The sequence below is a fragment of the Hippopotamus amphibius genome, chromosome 8 (assembly GCF_030028045.1).
Source record: "Hippopotamus amphibius kiboko isolate mHipAmp2 chromosome 8, mHipAmp2.hap2, whole genome shotgun sequence".
Taxonomy (NCBI): domain Eukaryota; kingdom Metazoa; phylum Chordata; class Mammalia; order Artiodactyla; family Hippopotamidae; genus Hippopotamus; species Hippopotamus amphibius.
In genome coordinates this window covers 81081958-81101985 of record NC_080193.1, presented here as the reverse complement: position 1 = coordinate 81101985, position 20028 = coordinate 81081958, and the positions used below count along the sequence as shown (strand labels likewise).

Below are 20028 nucleotides of genomic sequence, written 5' to 3'. Positions count from 1 at the left end.
ATAGTTTTAAAAAAAAAAAAGGGTTTCAATGGAATTTTATATCAGAAAACTAAAATATTGGACATATTGGAACTAAAATATATGGGAAAAAAGCTCTTTTACCCTATGTTTAACAAGAAAGTCTAAGTTGAATCTACTGGCAAAGTCTCAGAATTAACAGAGTGTGATCAAATGTTCATTTTTTGGATTATTTTTCCTTCATGTTTCATCTTTGACTTCTTGTTTGGTTTTTATAGAACAATCATACAAAGGATCATTTCTATAGAAACATTCAAAGCCTTTGCCCATTTCCCCAAGGACCTCTCTTAATCTTATATTTTTACCATGTGCATTAGAAGTACTGAGTCATTATTTTTGATTTGTTTCTTCAACAGCTGACTCATCTAATTCTGCTAGATCTTTACTTGTCATTGACTACTTGTGAATCCCAGACCTTCTTTGATATCACTTTCACCAACGTAGTGAAATCCTGCATCTTTTGCAAAATGTACATTTTCAATGTTGAATAAAACTGATGGAGGCATAGTCCCTGGTATTAAGGATACTGAGATAATAAGCAAGGAGAGAGTTTTAAAGTGGTTCATTCATCACTGAATATTCTTATAGCTTCTATTTCCCAACTAAATCCTTATAATTGCAAGAACTCAGATCATGAAGATCACTCTCACACCCCCCCCCATTTAGAGTTTCATCAATCTGCTAGCATGCCCCCATGAAACCACTAGAGCCAGCTGTCCAGAGCAGCTCAAAACAAGAATGGTCACAGAATTAACACCTTAAAGCACATGGCATATCCAAACATCATGAAAAGTTAACTCGGCCAGCATTTGCCAAGAAGTAAGTAAAATCTGGTTTAAAAAAAGCAATAAAAGTCAAAGCTAACTCACTCTACCTGACTGATGCCATATGTTTCCATGATAGGTTTCAAATGTCACAGAAAGAATGCTCTGAAATGTAGGTGTTGGAGCAGACTAGTATCTGGCATACAGAAGATTAAAGGATTAAAATGAACTAATACTGTACTTCCTAAAACATACAGACTTCTACTCAGTGCCAGTCAACTGGCAGCCAAGTGATATCAGTGAGTCTAAATTTGGATCTCATAACCTAAAAACCACTTAAGATAAAAAGAGTGCTGAAATAAGTGCAAGTACTAATAGGGCCAATATGTGAACAGGTCATGTTAGGTGATATGGATTCCAAAACAAAAATGACCGAATCAAGATATATAAAAACTGGGTTAAATTATTAGTTAGTATGCTTGTTGGAGGCTTAAATCAAGGTTTCTACCCCAGAAGGAAGGGCCTTCTTTGCCCTTCTTTATAGAAGAATTGGGATCTGGCTTTAAAGAAACCAAAGTAGGAGCGTCTTGCAAGGAAAGTGTCAATAATCACCAGGTAGGTGGCCAAGCATCCAGACAGGCCTGGAACTAGGACCAGACTGCAGTAACAATATTCAAAGGGCCTAATTTGGCCAATGAGCATCCCAGGGGCCTGAGTAGCAAGACTAAAGAGGAAATCTCCTGAATGCACCCTGGGGTGATGCCGGGAACCAATCTAGGAAAATCTAGGTCACAGGTGGCTTTAGTTCATGTCTAAGAGGTCCCAGCTGATTGGCTCAATCAAAAGAAGAACTCCACACAGAAGAACTCCATGTCTCTCCAACAGGAAACTTGGTAGGCATGTTGGGTGGTCCTGGCATGTATAATAACCTTCTTAATGGGCTTCCCATCACACTTAGAATGAATCCAAATGACTCACCCACAGTCTATCAAGCCCTCCAGGACCTGGCCCTAACCTACTATTCCCGGTTGCATCTCCCGCCCCCTCTGCTGCTCCGGATGCATCGGAACATGCTGGAATTGTTCCCATTGTAGGACTCCATCTGCTGCTGCTCCTCCTGAGAACAGTCTTCACCAGCACACAGTTTACAGGACTTTCTCCTTCACCTTATTCGGGTGTTTGCTCAAATACTTCCTCCTTTTCTGACTGTCCTTATCAAAAACAGCTCAGGCTACCCCTTCATCTCTATCACTTTACACTACTTAACATTCTCTGTGATGCTTACTCTCTTAAATTATATTACTTTTGTTTGCTTGTTTTGTCTCTTCCACTGCAATCATATATATTCCATGAGGATAAAAACCTACCACTCTGCCTGATTCACTAGAGGATCTCCATTTTCCAAAAACATATCTGAGCACAGAGTAGGGACTCAACAAGTAATTGGCCATATATTTGTTGCACTGATACAGGTACATTTTATGAAATAATAATGAAAATAAGCAAATAATCATTGATAAGATGAAAACAAACCAAACCACAGCCAAAAGGCTAATCAAAGGCATAAGCGTTTGTGTACTACATAATACACCAAGAGTTGATTGGCAAAACTGCCTTGAGCACTCCTCTGTATTTGCTGACCTTAAAATCCATTTGCAACTAAGCTCTGGCTATGACCAACTTGTTTTTTTAATTTATTTTTTCTTTTTAAATTTTTTTAAATTTATTTTTTTATTTAAGTATAGTTGATTTACAATGTTGTACCAATACCTGCTACAGCAAAGTGACTCAGTTACAAACACATAGACATTCTTTTTTTTTTTTTTTAATATTCTTTTCCATTATGGTTTATCACAGGATATTGAATACAGTTCCCTGTGCTATACAGTAGGACCTTGTTATTTGGCTATTACCAATTTGGATGCCCTCAGAAGTTCACTAAGATCTTGGTTCTTCTTGAAAGTCATCAGAGCTGACTAAGGCAGGATAGATGGTACCTTCTGTGACCCATTCTCCAACAGCATTACAACACTTGTTTGCAAAACGGGACCACTCACATTCTATGTATTTTACGTAACTCTATTCAATATATTTCAATACTGTTTATGCAACTGAAGAGACTATCAGAATCTAAAAACTAGTACTAGAATTCTCCTAATCCAATGCTACCACCATTGTCAAATTGCTCTATGACCACAAGAATGCTCTTAAAGCATTGAAGACATGCCAAAGATTGCAATCAACTGTGCAGAGTCAGAAAAGACTTATGAGCAAACAATGAAGACAGCTAAGGACACCAGCCCTTGCCCAGCCACAGATGGACACTGGCAATGCAGAACACGGGCATTAAAATCAGGACCGTCCAAGTTCACATGATCAGTGACTGACAAGGAAAAGGAAACTCAGTCAAGACTGCCCAGGGTGTCTTCAGAAAGTTCAAACATAGACCAAAGCACTGCAGGCCTCCAGCACCCGGTGGAACCACAGAGCCACCTTTAGGCTTGGACATCAAGCCAACCAGTCCAGGAATGGAAGACCTAGACATGCAGGACATGTCATTTTAGGCTCCCTAAGAGTTTTCCAGGCAGCTAGAGACTTCACTTCCATTTGAAAAGCAACTTATCAACCCATCATGATAACATCAAAGTGTTTAATAATTGATCATTTTAGTGGGAAAAGGGGATATAATAGGGAGGGATTCCTCTGGTGATTATCTCTAGAACACTCTGCATCTATGACTCCAGGAAAACAGATGCATTAAAAAAGTCATAAGCTAATGGAGTAGTCTTGCAACTTTTCTGAATGAACTCGGGTCACACATAACAAATACACGTTTATCTTAGTTAAGACATACCATCCATTGATTGCCTTACTATCATAAAATATGCCGTTTCAAGTTGTGTAAAATACAGCATCGCAGTTTTCACCATTCTCCTACATGAGAAGCACAGGCACTAGGAAATATACTCCTCTCCCAGAAAGGAAGTAGGAGGTTGAAAAAAGTAAACTAATAAAGTCCTAGTAGTCATAAATGCATTTTTAAAACTTTATGGTTAGGGTCAACTAAGTCATAGATACAGGCAGTTAATAACCAGTGTTCATAAATTATTTTCGAGCAGGGCTAATAATCAAACACTACATATAAAAGAAGAAACTTCATTTAACAAGTAATCTCTTAAAACCTTTAAATATTCTCATAAGTTACTATTTTTTCCCAATATATCTTTGAAAATTTGCTTCCTGCCCTAGAATTTTTCCAAACCTCAAAAATAATAAATTAAAACTAAATTTGAGTGTGGTCCATGTAGCTTCTTTGATAAAGTCATGATTATACATTTTGCCCACCACTCCTCTACTCTGCTTGGTTTTTTCCTAAGAGTACTTACTATATTGGAAATAGCTTTGTTTGTCTTATGGTCTGTTTACCCACTAGAATATAAACTCCATGAAGGCAGAAACTAAATCTTGTTCCCCACCTATACTCCCAGCACCCAAAACAGTGTCTGGCATTAAAACTATGTGAGGAACAAATGAATGATTAAATCTGTAACACACACACACACACACACAGAGCCCACATATAAAGGTGAATATGTAACACATGTGTAACATATTTTATATGTGTGTAAATTAAAATAGATAAAGCATTATACACAGGCACATCTGTATGCAGTATACCATGGAGAAAAGCATCAGGCCAGAGGTGAAACATTGGAGTTCTTGACCGATGCTACCACAAAACAGCTGTGTCATCTTGAGCAAGTTGCTCAACTTCTCTGGGCCTGAGCTTATTTATCTATAAAATGAATGTTTTCAGCTTCATCATCTTTAAGGACACTTCCAGCCCGAGCATTTTTCTTAATAAATTCAGGAGACTCATACAATGGTTTACATAATCTACTCTACATGGAAAAGAAAATAGCAAAATAAATAAAATTCTAACTCCTGACCCCTGGGTAATTATAAATCATTAACTAACTGTGGTCAATGACTAGCTCCAAAACTGTCACACAATTTTACATCTCCTCCAACTTACCTCTTGTTCTCATTTTTTCTCTATTTCCTTTTTCCCTGACCAATGGAGCCGAATGCTCTGAATTTTGGAATACACATGTGCCTAGTGAGCCCCTGAAATTATTGTTCTGGATAGCTAACTAATGCAATGCACTTGAACATAGGAAAGGGCACCCTGCTCTAAATTCCTCTACAGCCATGTGTACCCTACCATCATTATCCTTCCCCAAAACCCAGAGGTGATGGATTTGACCGTGACCTTGACAAATGCAAGTCAGGACCAAGAATGAGCTCACACCTAAATACTCTCCCCTGTAAGGGGGGGAAAAAAGGGGGGGGGGTAACTTTCAAATTCACAACACAGCCAACACTACCAAAGTCATTTAATCATAGCAAGAGTAAAGCAGCACTCTTTCAGCTACCTTTCATTCTCCAAAGCTTCCTTTCTTTAGGACGAGTACATTGCACCATTGAGATTCTAGGACCAACCTTGAAGAGTTAATCTAGTTCCTTCACTAACTAGGTGAGCCATGCTTTCCTTTTCCCTTCGCTTCAAGATGGTGACCCTCCTGCCCAGCACAGCAAGGAACACCAGGCCTCTCTGGCAAAGGGTACTGAGACTCCAGAGCAGAGATGTTTATCAACAAGAATCTGGTGGAAGAAAACACTCATTACCACCCAGTAATACTTTTAGTTTCCATATTTAGTATATAATTAAATCCACAGGAACTATAAAATGCATGTATATACCTCCTTTTAAAATTTAATAAATATATTTCAGTCTTTAATCCTGATTTATACTTTCAGCTTATAAAATAATTTAGCCCACGTGTAGAACTTTGTTTCTTCTATGCCAAGCTAATAAACGCAACCCAGTTTCCTAGAATTTCACTGTACGACACACTCATGCTTCATGAAACAAATATCTAAGCTAGAGTCAGAATCAATGCATCTTTTCAGGCACTCAATCATGATACACTCATCCAGCCAAGACATCTAGGAAGCTGACTGAATTTGAAAAGTATTTTAAGTAAGGAACATAAACCAAAAGTACCCTTGTGTTCTAAGGGCGAAAGGGGAGTGGTGCGATTTAAACTCAAACCACTGCAAACCCTAGGCTCGAAAGGTTTACAACTGCACTTTAACTTGATCCAAACAAAACTGCAAGATAGATTGGGGAAATATCACTACATACATTAGGTCAAAGAAGTTGGATCCTAGGAAGTGGCCGAATCAGGAATGAAATTCACATCTCCTCTTTTCCTGCCCATGCTGGTTCTATCATAACATTCAACTTTCCATGTAGGGTAGGCAACCTAGCCTTGCATTACAATATACACAGAATCAATCCTACACACACATACACACACACACACACACACACACACACACACACACACACACGGTAGAGGAGCCAGTGGAAGGAGGGAACAGTAGTACACTGTTCTTCTCTTAGCAGAGTAAACACTATAGAGTGGTAGGAAATGAAAGAATCTTATCAAGACAGGAAAAAAATGATGCTGGTAAATTACACCCCCCACCCCTGAACCTCCCAGCCCCCCTTCTTTTTAATCCTCTTAGAGAAGCTGATTACAAGAAAAGAAATCAGGAAAGCAGAACTGAAACCAAAGGCTTATCAGACTGATAAGGATACTTATACAGGATGCAATAAATTACCATTGCTTCCTGTTTTAAGTATTCTTATCTGTAGGACACTAAATTTTTTTTTTCACCACAGAACCTCACATTTAGGACATGTCCCAAAATAGCATCTTCTGATCCTCAGCTGTCAGCTGAAGTTGTTTCATAAATAGCCCAGCATATGTACCCTAGAGGCTTGCTAACACACTAAATGCAAATATAGTCCAGTCACACCAATTCCTTTTAGACTTTGGTGGCAATTGAGAACGTGCAAAATCCAGCAGCCCCAGCAATTCTATGCAGGATGCCATGAATGTCCCTAGTCAATGACCTGTGGAACTCTATTTGGATATTTCTGGAAATTTTGAAACGAAAGCCATTAGCAGATATAGATCCCTATTTTTAATATATGGTTCGCAAAAGAACACAAGATTTATTTCAGGTCAGTTAATTTTTAAACAGTTTTAAAAATAGCTTTCATTCAGAGATTTATTTTGGTGAAAAGGATGTGTTTAAAGAAACCCCTGGGTCCTGAGTCTTAAACAACTTTTTCAGAGGCTTTTCATAGTCAACAAGTACAGACAACAAAACTGATTATACGGGAATGTGTTTGAAAAATTACACACGTAACCCAAGGTTAAAATACATGGAGACACACGTGCACAGGTATAAAAGACGCCTAGCTATAATCTTTATGATCTAGTATGTCAGGAATTCTGCTGCCAGAATTACAACAAGCTGAGACCATTTCAGAGAGAGAGGAAAAAAATCAATGTCTGTGTTCTGAAAGAAAAAGAAAAAAAAAAAAAGGACTGTGTGGAATGGGACCATGGCACATGGTATAAACGGCCTGGGATTTGATCACTTGTCTTTTGTGTCCTGGTATTTGAACACAGCATCTGTGCCTTTATGGCCCTCTTATCACTCCCTCCTCTGATTACCTGCCCCACAGCACACCCAACCCCAGTGGGTAGGAAGGGGTTTTACCTTGGTCAATGGAAGCCACCCTAGAAGAGTAGACTTAAGGTTGATTTCGCCTCAAATATGTAGTAAATGCTCAAAAATTTTTGTTGAGTGTTGAAGGACTCTAAAAATATGCTCTTCTAGCCCCTTTTAGCCAATTTCTAAGTAGTTGCCTCTTTTCAGACCAAGGTGATAAGCACAGATTCACACAGAGTGGCCCCTTTATGAGCCCAGGAACAATTCTGCAGTCCAGGAAGGAAAGCACTGTCCCCAGACTACAAGTCCAGACAGGGATGAACCTTGTGGCTGCTTCGTGTGAACCATGCCTTGTGTGAACCACTCAGAACCCAGACCAGGCAGGAGTGCCTGGCCAGTTCCAGATTCCTACTGAATGTCCAGAATCGATGATGACCAACTTTACATGAACTGAATTAACTTGATTCCTTGAGACCTGGGAAACAATTACTACAAGAAGAAAAGGGATTTTGTAAATATCTATAGTGAGGCAATATTATAAAATATTTTTAAAAGACTACTAGCATAAGGACTCCTATAACTCTGTTTAAAAGAATTCAAATAGCCAGGTACCTGAAAGGAAGAGAGCTTAAGAAGGCTCTGGTGGTCACAGTGGCTCCAAAGCCATACAAAAATCTATAATGTTCTGCTCTCACTGAACAAACACTGACACAGAGCAGATTAAAATGGGGAGAACTGAAGAAACCTGGAGGCAAATCTCCAACTGTACCCTGGGTTGGTCTGAAATACTCTACTCAAGTATGTTGGCTGATTCTGGGCAGGAAAAAGATGCAGAATTCTTTAGAAGTTTTGGAAAGAACCACAAAAATGACTGAAGGTTTGAGATATCAGAATGATGACTAAAACCTAATAATGGTTAATATAAAGGGAAAACTGAGAGCTGATTTCACAAAGGTCTTCAAACACATGTAGGAAACCATCCCATAAAAGGTCAGTGGGCTGGATAAACAAGCTGCAGTACACCCACACAACGGAATATTATTCTGCAATAAAAAGAAATGAATTGTCAAGCCGTAAAAAAGGACATGGATGAATTTTCAGAGCACGCCGCTAAGTAAAAGAAGCCAGTCTGATAAATGTACACACTGTGGAATTTCCATTACATAACAGTCTGGAAAAGGCAAAACTACAGAGATGACAAACAAATTAGTGATTTATCCCCAGAAGCTGGGTAGAGGGAGGAGGCTTAAAGAGGAAAGCACAAGGTAATTTTTAGGGTCATGAAACTATTCTGCATGATACTGTAGTTGTAAACACAAGACATTAAGCATGTGTCAAAACTTAGAACTTTATAGTGAAAAGAGTAAACCTTAAGTGTACGTAAAATTTTTTTCAAAAATTTGAGAGGTCAGTGATTACAGGTAAAATGTGGAATGTGACTGAAGCATCCAGGTATATTACAAATGCATGAAGCAACCTCACTGAAGCAGGTGGAGATATAAGGTGCTGACCGAAGTAACTCTGGAAATGAGGCAAATCTATAAAACTAGAGGCAAAAGAAACTGCACTCTAGTTGATAAAATCATTTCCTATAGGGCATGGGTTGACAATTCTGACACTGCTGTGTACACACATGTAGAGGAATTGAACAAGTAAGTAAATGGATGAAGGATGGTGACTGCCAGGTTTCTCACTGTTAGGGTGGGAGGTGCAGATAAGCAAGGGCAGGAGGCTAGAATAATCCATGTGGACACTGATTAGAGCGCATACATTAGTATGAACCCATGCTTAGCTTTGTATAGTTACAGATGGTTACAGGCAGAAATTGTTAGAGATGTGTGTGTGTGTGTATGAGTTAGTATACACACATATATTTCCTTGCTCTGACACTTGAGAGGGCAAAAAAGAAATCACATCCCAATAGGAACAAACACATCTAGTGCCAAGATCTTGGTTTTTAATACAATTCTCCAATGAAAGGAATCATGGCTCCTTGGAGGAATGGATGATTCCAGGACTGAGGTATGAAATCAATAAGATAATCATGGAGTATCTTATAGTAACAGAAAGTAAGGAAATGCTTAAAAAAATACTGAGTTAAAAATGAGCGACAAAACAAGTTTAGGCAATTATAAAAATATTCATGTATTCTCCTCTCTAAATGGTTTTCAAACACCTTTAAATTTCTCAGTCACTTTAAAGAACCCCAAAATGCAAATTGTATTTGACATAATCATTGATTTTTTATAGAGAAGTTGGATGAAAAATTTCTTTCAGAGACAACTGGCTCTACAACAAAATTTTAACAATTAAATATTGATATATATTATATTTGAAACCAAGAAAGTCATACTTAGTTGTATGAGCATCATCTAATCATTTATGTAATATTTTATGTTTATGGCTATTTTCTTCTAAGAATTTCTATTCAAATTCATTTCCAGTCTTATTTCCTCTTTTAGCAAACTGATTAATAACAGTACCAATGTTGTTATGATTTCTTGTTTTATCTTCTGCACATTTAAATGTATTCATTGTGTTTTATTTTTAATTTGTTTTTAGAATATTATTGTACCTTATAGAAGTTTTTTTTTTACTATATAAATTTAAATCTCCTAATAAAATATAACATATATTCACTTAAAAAAAAAAAAAGGACCAGGGGTCATCACTTGTCACCACTACTGAAATCAGAATGAGGGAAATAATCTCACATTTCCTCACCATAAAAGCTGGTGATCACAAGAAAAGTTACCTTAAAATGGTGGGATTTAAGCTTATGATGTATGGATGTAACAGGAACATACCTGAAGATTCCTATTAGTAAATTACACAGTAATATCAAAATAAAAACATTTTTCAAAGAGTAGTTTCAAGATATTGGTCTTTCCTCCCAAACATTTTGTACAAGGAGTAGATGTAAACATATTAAATAATTTTCCAACAGAATTTTCAAATGAAACTTCAGAATTGATATGACACATTACCAGTTTTACATAATAGTCTTCAAAAGAAACCTCTTAATATACAGTGAAAACTACTACCATCCAAAACCACAACATAAACTGTGGTTCATGACATCAACACACACACGTGACCCAGCACACAATGGTGGCCACACCTGTAGGCAGTCCCAGTTGTTTCCGGGGCCTCCTGGAGATATCACACACCCCTCACACCCTATCCCTAGGTGTCATCTGTTCCAGATCTTGCCTTTCATGTAAGACAATCTTCTCTCAAGCAGACACACACCAGTTTCAAGGCTTATTTCCTTCTATTTCAAATCCTGCCCTATGACATCAGAGAAATCTGACTTTGCTTCATTTATGAGTCACAAGGTAACTTTAATCATGACTGAAAAGCCACAAGGAGTACAAATGATGTTCTTAGATCCAGGCAAAAGGATGTGATGAGTTTTAAAGTAAAAGTACATGAACAAACCAATGTCAACCCCTCAAGTCCATAAAAAGGGTCAGCAGTCCCTGTTCCTTCTCTCATGGGTCTTATTTGTTTCCCAAGGAGGCTAATCCTTTCTAGCCTCTCCTTCAACCAGTCCTCAAGAAAAAAAAGCTCTATGAGGGCCTGAATTTTCATCTGTTTCCTTTACAGCTGTAACCTCAAGAACTTAGGGATATGCCTGACACTCAGTAGTATCTCACTAACTCCTTGTTGCATTAATTAACCAGAACATTCTGGTCTACTAACATTTGAGTCTTTGGCGAGTCCCCACAACTATCTTTAAGACTGGTTATGATTTCTTCAAATTTCCAGGCTCAGTAATTACAAGAGTTTAATTATGGAATGAATGGAAACGTTTAAGACAAGAAGTACCCACCAAGTGTCAGACTGTGGTAAGGTAGCTAAGAAAAACTCTCTGTCCTCATGAATAGAATATGATTCTGCTCTCCAGATAAATGAGGTGTTGGCACCTTTCCCATACTGTGGTTTAAAAACATATGGTCCCACATTCATTCATTCAGTATCTACAACAAATAGTGTCAACCAAATGCCAGACCCATTGCACTAAGCATGTAAACCCAGGCAACCACCCTGGCAGAGAGAAAAATAGCCTAGCTCAATACCAGACGCTTACCCGTTGGAAACACTTTTAAGCTTTAGAAAACAGCATGAATGCCAACGTGACTGTGCAGGACCAAGAAAACTGAAGTCCTATTTAAAATAAAATAGGACACGTTTATGTTACAGGTCCTGGGGACTTGTGGGGTTTTATATTAAAGGGCGACAAATGTTTTGCTACATGTAAAATTGCTTGGATGCTAAGTGCTAGCGTAATACTTAAAATTTCAAGCAGTGTTTAAAAAGAATTGCTATAATAGCTGATAAGCTAGTTGAGAACACACACTTTACTTCTTTGGCCATCAAACTAGCCCAGCCTCAAATCAAGTGCAGAAACAGAAGGCAGGGGAAAAGTCTCATATCTTGGCTGTTAGGATCAACTGCCCAGACCAAGGTAACTTTTTAGTAGAGTAATAAGAAGTATCACACTGGCAAAATGGACTCATTTAAGTTTAATTCCTTTTCCCAGACTTTTTACCTGTATTTTAGTAGAAGGGCTAATTAGCAACAATATACTCGAGAGGAAGAAAAAGAATGAGCACAGGGACAAATTAGAAGGGTATTCTATGAACCACATACTTAATAACTGGCCTCTTTTTTAAAAAAGGAGGTAACTATGATACAATAATTATTTTTCAAATACTTTTCTCATTGCTTTTGATATCTTTAAACCTCAGTGAAAATGCTATGCTCTGACCTAGATCCGTAGACTACAATTAACATCAGAAGAACTCTATTAGTAGAATAAAAGTTGATGAACTACTGTTGGAAGCAGAGAAATAAATCTTGTCAAAACAAAGCAAAGTTTCTGTCAATCTTTAAAAGAACGGTTTGGGGGAACAGAGGAAGGATCCAAGGATTTCAGACACAGAAATGAGGCAGCTGTAATTAATTTTCCCCAAGTTTTCATATCCGGTCATATCAGATTGCAAAGACTCCTGTAATTTTGTTTGACTATTTTTTAATATATTGTTAAATCTGAATTTGATTTTTTAAATATTTGGCAAATGAAATGGCTTTAGGTACTCAAAATATAGCCACAGTTTTGTTTTTGTTTGGGATTTTTCTAAAGCTGTCCTCTCCCTTGGCTCAACGATTCTCTACTGAACTGTTTGTTGATAAATTTATAATTCGGTAAGTGAGCACTTCCACAGATATTGGAGTCATGAAACACTTAGTGAGACTACTCTCAAATAGTTTACAATTTTTAGTAGGAAAGAGTAGCATTAAACCAGTAATCAGAGCCAGGTTAGGGGTTTCCAGCATCTCTCAGAAACAGGTAAACTTTCTGAAAGCAAGGAAAGAGACCAGGTGCTAGGTACACTAGAACGCAGCAAATCGAATACTTTAAATGTTTTCTTTGATCATATAAATGTATTGACTTTACACTGCAAATGCAATTTTACAGATGGTGGCAATCTATTCTGAACTCATCAGAGCTAAGAACTCTTTATTTATGTCCCTAAATACCTCCTGCCGCTATTTTAAAAAATAATATTCCCCAACCCAAAAAAAAGCCTGAATTTTCTTTATCTCCTCAGTAACCATAAATCATCTCAGTTGGGGTGGGGAGGGAGCCACAGAAGGGGGCTCTCTTCTTAGCGAAGAGATTCATTTAAAATCCACCTAAAACTAGCTGATGAATTAGATCGAATTGAGTGGCATGGGTTTTTGTTGAGTACTTGATCCTACAAAGATGCTTTCCAAGAGCCCAGCGTGGTGGGAAGCAGGCTCTGAAGGCACAATAACATTCCTCCAGAGAGTTTCAAGCTGGAGGCTAAAAGCACCAGCCATTCATTTTTCCGTCTTGAGACACATTCCTCACCTGGTTCAAAGGCCCCAGAAAAAACAAGCCCGCACACTTTCTGAAGGTCGTCCTTTGCAGGGGCTTTCAAGGGACCAAGGCTCAGGATGCAAGATATCTTTAAAGACCTAGTTTTAGGAATAGAACCCTTTTTACTGGACTGTACTTTCCACACCCTAAAGCTCCGCCCCACCTCCACACACACACACACACACACACACACACACACACACACAGAGTTTAGGCAAAAGGGAAAGCTTTAATTATAATCCCAATGACATCCATACCCGACTACCAGATGTAAAATATTTTCAGAAATTAAGTAACTACCCATTCTTTTTAAAAAATGTAATATTTATATTCCTTAATCTAACCAGAGGGACGGGACTAACTTTGAAAAAAAATTATTGTTTAGCTGTGGTTTAAAGCGTGCACTGGAATTGGGAAGAGGGGCAAAAACAGTGATCAAGGCAGGAGTTGGGGGGGTAGGTGGGAGCTGCCAAGAGTAGGCTATAAATACCCCTACTTGGCCAGCCCCCCAAAACACTTTAGGGATCTCCCTCCCCTCCCCCACCATGACATATTTTATACAGCTGCCCCACTTTGTTTTGTTCTGTAACCTCAGGACTATTTAAGGCCTTGGGGAGTCTGGTAAAAGAAAAAAGTAAATACTTCCTGGTAGAAGATCTGGGGCAAAGAGTTAAACGTCCTGCCTTGGCTTTGAGTAGGATGTTGGCAACCCTTTGGGTTTGCTCTCCAATCGTTAGCAACTCTGCATTATCAAGATCTGGACTTGTGCTCAGGTGGGAAAACCTCTTTCAACCCATTTAAAAGTCTTTGAGTCCATTTTGGTCATTGCTTTCCACTCAAGTTGAAGTCCTCATCTGGTCCAGCTTCCTGTGTCCGTGGGGAGAGGGCAGCTTTGGTGAAGAGTCAGAGGGAGAGTCGTTCAAGATGCCTCACGTCCTCGGGCTCTGGGTGCCTTTCCAGGACCACATTTCCTTTCCAGTCCTTTGTGAGCCACCTGAGGACTGTTAGAAAGTTTAACTCTCTAGTCTAGGAAAATAGCATGAATATTTTCACCAACCACCAATGGCATTAAAAATATAGACAACAGTCTCTGGTACTACAAACCCCAGCAGTCACTCATCCAGCAAGAGGCATTCTTTTGAACTCTCAGAACTATGAGACCTTGGTGTCCAGAGAGTCTTCACAAAGATCTTTAACCTTTATACTTAATCCTACTACACTATATTAAGAACTAGTTATTCATTCAGTCTTGGAGGGAGTAAGGAGGTTGGGTGCCGAATGCTTGAGTGCGACCATGAAAGTGAACTGGGGAAGTAAAGAAAATAATAAAGATTAAAAATGATAGTACCTGAAAATTTAGACACCTTCACCTTCTCCGTCAATTAGCACAAACGCTTTAAAGTTAGAAAAGAAGGCCATTTCTTAACTAATGCTTTTCCTCCTTCCTGGGTCATGTACTTCTTTTAACCTGAGGATTCAAAAGAGGCATGGAAAATAGAGAGTACTTTTCTTTTTCCCTTTAACAAAAACAAAGCAGTGTGTCTATTTTTTTTTTTTTTTTTTTTTTTTTTTGCAGTGAGTCTATTGTAAGAGGTATATTGTCTACTGTGTTTCTTTCGTGCAGAAATATGGGTCTGAGTGTGTTCTTCCATGGAAGGCTCTGAGCTGCTGGGCATTCAACCAACTTTCTATTACTAAGCTTCAAAATTTATGAGCAGCTCATCTCTGGAAAGATAAACAAAAAACCAGCGTTGGTGGTGGCCTCCGAGAAGAGAAGCTGCGGAACAGGAGTGGGAGGAAGCCTTAATTTTCACTCTATACCTTAAAAAAATTGTTTAAACCGCTTGCAACTTACAGCACATGCATGCATTGCCTATACCAAAATACTAAAGAAAAAAATATGTGAATAGATACAGCAAACTATCATAAAATTTGGTGGTCTTTAAAAAAATGCTTTTTAACGTTTCTGGAAAAAACTACTATAAGCTTAAAAACAAGTATGACTGCACACCATCAAAACAGAGAGAGAGAGAGAGGGGGAGAGAACTTAAAGAGAAATGACAAAATCTCAAAGGAGATTATACTTCCCACCAGAAGCAAGCACAGGAACCAGAGGTCAGAGGGTTAGAGGTTTTCACTACTAAAAATAAAAACCACCCACCCAAAGTGGGGGGAAAAGTCCTTGAATAATAGAGCTTCAACGACCAAAAGAAAAAATTTTACAATTTCTTTTTGTAGCCCTCATCTTCATTCCATGTTTCCTAACACTGACAAACCCATGACAAGTACTCACCAAACTCCTGCTCATTTAACACTTGGACCCCTCTCCTGGCTGCTTCACTTAGACCAAATATATCTCCCTCTTGCTTCTTGCAAATATTACATTTGCTAGCGGAACAGCCACCGATGGACCATTCTTTCAAGGGAGAGTTTCAGTAGCCTTATAAACTATTTAAATATGCTTGTGTTCATGGTGAGGCAGGAAGCCACGGTTAGATGGCTACAAAACTTTAAGGTAGATGGGCACTTTAGCCCTATAAGTATAGGAAAAATGCAGATTTTCATGGACTGCACCTTCTGAATCTCGATTTTCCCCCCAAGTAAGTTGTGCCATAAGAAACTTGCTAATTACTTGGATGAATCCCCCTCGCTCCCATTTTTGTCTCCATTTCCATGTCTCCATCCCCATATTCTTAACAAAATATGTGCTATTTGGAATGCAACAGGTGTTCATTGATGTTTCTTGAGGCAAAGTCGGGGAGGGGAATCACAGTTTAGGGCCTGTCTGGCCAAAGGCATATCATCTATATTGGGGTTGGGAGGTGGGTGGCCTCCATTACTTACTGGAGGTGGAAAATTCTTCTGATTATTCCCACAATCCCTAAAATTCAAAACTAAGTATGATTATTTCTCTTATCCCATAGAGCCCTTTTAATAACTTTTAAAAGAACAGGGAAATCATCATTGGAGAATATTGAATAGTAGTTAAATATATAGTAATTACTGAGTATTTCAGAGCCCTTCAACTGCTCTATTTTTAGTAAATGTCTTTTTTTTAATGTTGCCTGTCATTTAAATCATAACCTTCGTAAAAGTAAGAATCATGACTTTCTGTGCAAAATATAACCTGTTTACCACACTCAATATATTTGAAGGAAAACAACAACCAAAGGAATGCCTCTTTGATCATTTCAACAAACATAACACAACTACCAATTTCCCAAGATAAACTGATACTGTTCGGTAACATGACCTAAATATGTCAGGGAGGATCAGAGAACTCATATTGAAGAATTTTTTGGTCAACAGAAAAAAAAGGGGGGGAGTTTATCAACATCTTTTTTTCCTGCCTACAACCTGGGTTATACGGGCATCTTCTTCACTCTGACCAATTAGCAACCAGTGTGTGTGAGTTTGGCGCCAACAAGGCCGGGGGGATGGTGGACAGTGGGACACAGAGTGGAAAACAACAGCAACAGCAAAAACGTGGGCTGCCAATGGATGCAACTCAGCTTACTCAATAAAATGTTCAAGGTAGGTAATAAAACCACAAAAATCTCCTCTGCTCACAGATAAATAAAACTAAAATTGTAGTCCGACCCACGTGTTTAATTCCACCTCCATCATTCACGAAAATGCAGAAAGGGGGCTGAAAAAGAAAAGCAACCTTTTCAACTTAAACACATCAGTTTTAAAAGCTCTATTAGTCAAAGATCACTGACTCATTGAAGAAGCACAAATAACGTTTATCCAACCAAATTTGTTTTAACAGATAGATTATAGTAGAGCCTGCAGCAAGATTATTAAAATGGAAAGCAAGATTATTAAAATGTCACCTCTTCCTATAGGTGACAGTACCTTATACTTATCTGATCTATCTTCCCCCTATTCCTGTAAATTAAGAATGGGAGAAAATACTACTATTTCTATACTGGAAGATACGAATAGAACCAAAAAGATGGTATTTACTAGTCTATCATTTTAAAAAGCTTTACAACAACTTTTTTTGCAACGTTTCACGATAGTTTGAAATGAGTGTACTATTATACCATACCAATATTAAAATGTAATTGTTTAGTTAAAATTCAATGCGATTACAACTTCTGAGCCTGTTTCAATAACATTTTTAAAAGAACTTTTAAAGTTTGCCACATAGCTATAGACTCACAAGGTAATGAAATAATAAGTCAATTACAAAATTATAAATGTGGTAGAGTATCTATTATTTTATTTTAAATACAAGAAAAATATTAGTATGAAAAAAAGTTACAGAATCTTTAGTGTGAAACTGACTTCAAACTAACCCACAAGAAGCTTTTTTCCTTGAATATAATTTCCAGTAACTCTGTAACATGAGGAAATAATTGAGGAAATGGTTTTCTTTAAAACAAAGCAAAACAAAACCTTAAAATTGTGAAGTGTTCCATTATACTAAAACTACCAACCCACCAAAATAAAAAGAACCATTTATATAACATACAGCAAAGAAGTATATCTGATTATAGCAGAAGGATTGGAAAAGCCTCAGGTCAATGAAGTTTTGAATGAAAGAGTGAATAGACTATTCTAATGATTTATGAAATCCACATGGAGGTGCCCAAAGGGTAGGAACTTCTGAATACATTGGCAGCTGGACAAGCAGGATTACACTGGGTCAGCAAAGCATTGTACAGCTCAAACGACCAATCAAATATCCTGAAGCACAAAAAGCTGGACAACACTGATTTTTGCCAGCAAGAGAAGTTTTGAGCTTTTTCGCACACCTACCAGGGAAAAATAAAACTAAACAAAAAAATGTGCATGACTTCCTATAGTTCCCAATTGGCCTCTCAGATTTCCTCTCCATTCACTCAAGTGGATACCTCACTGAAGGATTCTGATGCAATGAATGAGAAACATTATCCATAAACAGACCACCAACACAAGAAGGGGTGATTTCCAACAGAATAAACAGAATAATGTCTTAGACATGGATTGATTAAAGCCTGACCTATACTGTCAGGTGGGGAGGGATGCTTCCAGCAGCTGACCTTAGGGTGAAGGAACCAGCAGATGAGTTACAATCTTACACAAATTTTATTTTTAAAAAGGGAGGAGTGGGAGGAGCCAAATTCAGCATAGGGAAGGTTCCAAAAATTTAGACTGGTATTGTTAGTAAGGTTTGTCTTAAGGTCTGTTAAAGCCTAAAAATGCCCCCTCCAAAAAGAAAGGTTAAAAATCAGTCTTGAATCACACCATAAAGAGTGATTCAGAAGTTAGGACAGGACAGAACAGGATATTCTAATATACTTCATTACAACTCCAACAGTAGCTTCTTCAGAAAGAATCCTCATTACAAATGACCCATTAAAGAGTATCAGTCATTTTCTCCAAAATATCCCTACAGAGAAATTAAGTGACTTTCTCAAGGTCACTCAGCTTAGTGAAGGGCACAGGCTGTGTTACAACCCAAGATCTCTGGCTCCCAGAAGGGATTTTTTCCATTGTATCATTCCAGATAGCATTAAATTATTTTCCAGGAATTTTGATAAACAAACAAAACAAAACAAAAAAAAAAGGAAGGGGGAGGGAAGTATGCCTTTTTGGCTTCCAAATCTCTTACTCTAATGGGGATGGTGTTTATTTGGGGGGAGGGGACAGATAATGACTATAATATATGAAATATTTTATGGTTTTATTTTTAACATAAGATGCTACCCAAACATTGGTAGAAATTAAGAAGACTGTTAAATGCTCAAAGTTTTCTGGAACAGAGAAGCTTGCTCCCACCTGCTCAGAAGCAGTATTGGGGCACAGAATTACTCAGGGGCATAGAATTACTTCCTTACATTTTCACCTGTGATGTTTCAATCAACACTGAAGCAAAAATGCTGCCTTTGGGGCTTATGATTCAGTGATTGCAACAGGGATTGCTGGCTGGTGAGAAATGCTTATTTGAGAGGAACGGAGAGACGAAAGTACTTCCATGGTATTTCTCGTTGTTATTTCCCCTCTTTATTGTAGAAAAGACAAATCTGAACAAATTTCCGATCTTATTTGGTAATACATCTCACATAATTTAGTTATGTAAGGGAGCACAACACAAATCTAGCAAGCTTTCAAAATCAGTTCGCCCAGCCTGCCCTGATGAGCTGTCACTAACGCTGTCACTGGTCAAAAAACAAAATGTTTTTGAGAAGCAAGCAGCATTACCTCCAAGCTCAGGAAGGAACCCTATCCAAGCCCTTGTAATGAATCTCTAGATTCTCACTATTTGCGAGCTATATCAGACGTTTTCATTCCGTGGTGAGCTCCCAAGGGCCTAGGATGGCCAGCTTTTGTTGATCTTATCTTCGTGCTTTGCAAACTGCAAGCATTCAATAAAGTGTTGACCCTAACGCAATTTCAAGCCAAATGTGTTTTCCGAATGATCTCCACACGGTGCCTGCCACAGCACTTGTATTTCCTACTCGGTTTTTTTTCCTCTCCTCCCTCCCAATAGTAAGAGACGTAAATGTAAAAATCTTGAGCCAACCCAATCAATCCTACAGCCACGTGCTGTAGCTCCCTCCTGCTTGCAGATTTCAAGACTGGAAGGTGAAGGAACAGAAACGTGGCATAGTAGTAAACCGTAGTAAAGAGAGGAGGGAAACAAAATGGGGCACGTCACATGGTCACGGCTTGGATTTTTCTCAATTAAATATAAGAGGAAGTGTGCGTTTCCGGCCTCTGTCAGTGGGCTGGTTGGACTTTCTCATTCTT

At 38.2% G+C, this 20028-nt stretch overlaps 1 protein-coding gene across 2 annotated transcripts in view; it reads right to left on the bottom strand.

Annotated features, from left to right (window-relative positions):
- Positions 1 to 20028, bottom strand: part of IRS1 (insulin receptor substrate 1) — a 60825-nt gene that overhangs the window by 32313 nt on the left and 8484 nt on the right. The window contains exon 2 of one of the 2 annotated variants that reach the window (XM_057744578.1): positions 9816 to 14592. The exons of the other annotated variant lie outside the window; for it this stretch is intronic. The gene's annotated coding sequence lies outside the window, so the exon portion shown is untranslated. Of the gene's footprint in view, positions 1 to 9815; positions 14593 to 20028 lie in introns of those variants that run through there. 2 annotated transcript variants of the gene reach the window in all.